This window comes from Arachis ipaensis, chromosome B04, assembly GCF_000816755.2.
Source record: "Arachis ipaensis cultivar K30076 chromosome B04, Araip1.1, whole genome shotgun sequence".
NCBI classification, from domain to species: domain Eukaryota; kingdom Viridiplantae; phylum Streptophyta; class Magnoliopsida; order Fabales; family Fabaceae; genus Arachis; species Arachis ipaensis.
The window spans coordinates 117901654-117904684 of record NC_029788.2 but is presented as its reverse complement, the minus strand read 5'-3'; positions in this window follow the sequence as shown (position 1 = coordinate 117904684).

The window sequence follows — 3031 nt, the reverse complement described above, 5'->3', positions numbered from 1 at the left end:
ATTAAATTTTATCAAAATTTATTCTTTTAAAGTAGAAATTAGAATTTCGTCTTTTTTTTTAATTAATCTAACCATACTTTTCTTCCTTTAATTATATCATGTTGGGCAAATTTACAATTCTATACCCCTGCGTTTGCTTTTAGTTGTGTATAAATATATAGGCAATCATTAAGTTTTATTGAAAATATAAGCAGTCGATACAGAAATACAAAAATATTCTCACAAAAATTTGAATCAAATATACAAATAATTTGTTAAATACAAAAATTATTTAACACTTATAAAAAAATATTTTTAGTTAATTTTGTTGCATTTTATAAATTTTAATGACATTTTTGTTGTTATAAAGGTGGGGATATTTTATCGTTTTAAAAAATAAAAAATAGTTTTGGTCGTTTACCCTTTTATATTTGTCCGGTGGCTAGGACTAGACCATTAATTAATCTAATATGGAGAATCAGAGTGGAATTCTTTCTTAATACGGGAGGATTTGGTCACTAAAAGGGGGCTCCTTTTCATTTTGGTCGGATTTTTCCCTCTTTACGACGAAGAGATTTAGGCCTTTAATGGGCCATCGAAATAATGGACCCTTGGAAGTGATAGAGCTTAGCAATGAAACTCATATAAATATCAAATACAAGAACAATATAGAAACACTCCAAACACAATATAATAGTAATTATTAACAAGCAAATATATTAAGTAAAGCAATATTAAGAAGTAAGAACACACTAAGATTTTAACGTAAAAAATTTTTTCAATATGAGAGGTAAAATCACAACTCGTTTAGATCAAAGAAATAGCTTCACTATAATCAAATATAAGATAGAAGAGAGTCTTAGACAAAACACAAATTGTGCATATAACTAGCAAAAATACCAAAGTATCAAAACTTAAAAAACAGATGAAAAATACCCAAAATTAGAGCTATTATGCAACAGTGATTTCTCCCACTACAGACCTTGAATCAACAGTTTAACCGTACAAAATGAAGAGCTCGATGAGACGAATTTGCAGCCCAAGTTTTGAACTGATCTAACAGTGAACGAATGAAAAATTGATAATATAGCTACTCTGCATAAAAAGGAGAATGAAATTTTCTCTTATTTCTCACTCTGACTGCTCACTCACTATTTTCATGACCTTCAAAATCTTGGGCACGGATTCGATGAGCCAGACGTCTTTGGATAACTGGTGTGAATAGGGTTTAACTTTTGCTGGCCGGTGCATATTTAGTGGAGAGCCATTGGATTTGATTTGTTTTCTAATTCGACGGTGGAGATCAACCTGAAACTTGTTTATTTTGATTGACTAGTGAATACCTTTTGCAGGTATTGTGTCAGAGGGGTCACTTTAGAAAATTTGATTTCTTGGTGGTTATTGTTGTTAGATCTAAAATCTATCTGGGTTAATATAGTAAAAATTTATGAATTTGTAAGTTAAAATTAATTAGAGTTAAGTATTCTATTTTACGTTAAACTAAATGACGATGAAGTTGGGATGGGAAGGAGATATGTCATGGATGTCGTTTGTCACATAGAATAAACGCTTTGATGCTTACGATTCTGTCACTCACCATAATGCTGTGTATGCAGTTCGAGTTGCAGGAAGTTTCCCCCCGTGGAATCGCGGTGCAAAGTTGCCTACTCTCTAAATGGCGTATCTGCCATGATGCATGCGTTCGGAGGATGACGAGACATTAGTGTCATCACTAGAACGGGACTCGATTCCCAATGGATAACAAGGAGTGGTGGTTTGGGCAGATGTTTAGCTTTGCCAGAGAGGATCAGCGACGAAGGATCGAAGCGACATGGAGATGGTGGGCGACTCTTAATATTATTATTAGCTTTTGCAAATTAAAAATGTTACTTTACAATAGAAAATCAAAAGAGTTTAAATTAATTTTTCTATGAATATTAATCTTTTTTATCAATTATATCCCTTCATTTAATTATATGGTCAAATTTTTCGAACCATGAGTGTTTAAAATAACAAAAAATAAAATAAAATAAAATCAAACCCAACTAAATATATAACAAACTATTTAGAATATCCTTCTTAACTTAAACTGTAAATTGTAAACCTAAACACTTGATGACTACCAACCGAAGGACAATGCCTCCTGTGTCGGACTAACGAACGATTAATCACCGACCAAACTGGTTCAAATAATTTTTTTTTTGTCAATGGTAGATATTATTTCATTATGAAATAATTGGTTCAAATCCATTACTTGTATATAAACTGATTAAAATATGTTTTTTGTATGCTAAAATTTATATATAAACTAGTTTCAATTAATTTTTAAAATTAAAACCAATTTTACTTTTGAGACAGTTTAGTGTTTTGTTTAGGTGCTATATATTAATTTGTTAGAATTTTTTTATATATTTAGCAAAATTTTAGTAGTAAAAGTAAAAATACAAATTTTTTTTAAAAGTTACGATTTACATTTTTTTTATAAGATTTTTTTTACTTAAAAAATATTTCTACCATAATAAATAAATAAATAACTTTTATATTATCATACTCAAATATAATTATTAAATAAAAATATATTTTTACATGAGATATCTAAATATAAAATTACTTTTATTTTTGTAAAATATTTTTTTAAAAAAATACTTAAAAAAAGATCTTTTCGTAGAAATTCTTCTAAACAAGCTATGTATACTGATTTTAAACCATTTTTCAAAGGAGAAAATGCTTTTATGTGATTTCCAAACCATTGTATTCATAGCATAAATAGGTTTAGATTTGGTTTAGTAAAATATTTTGAAGATGTACTTCATCTTATTATTTTGTATTTGATAAATTAAAAAAATTTATATGCTTATACTACTTACAGTTTTTAAAAATTAGGAGTATTTTTAATTAAAAGCACTTAAGAAAGAAGTTTCAAAGTTAGTTTGTATTTATCAAAATTAAAAAGTCTAACATAACTTTATATATTAATTAATATTTAAATTTAATTCTTATATTAATGTCTATTATAATATTTTTAAATTTTAAAAATTAGTTTACCAAACAT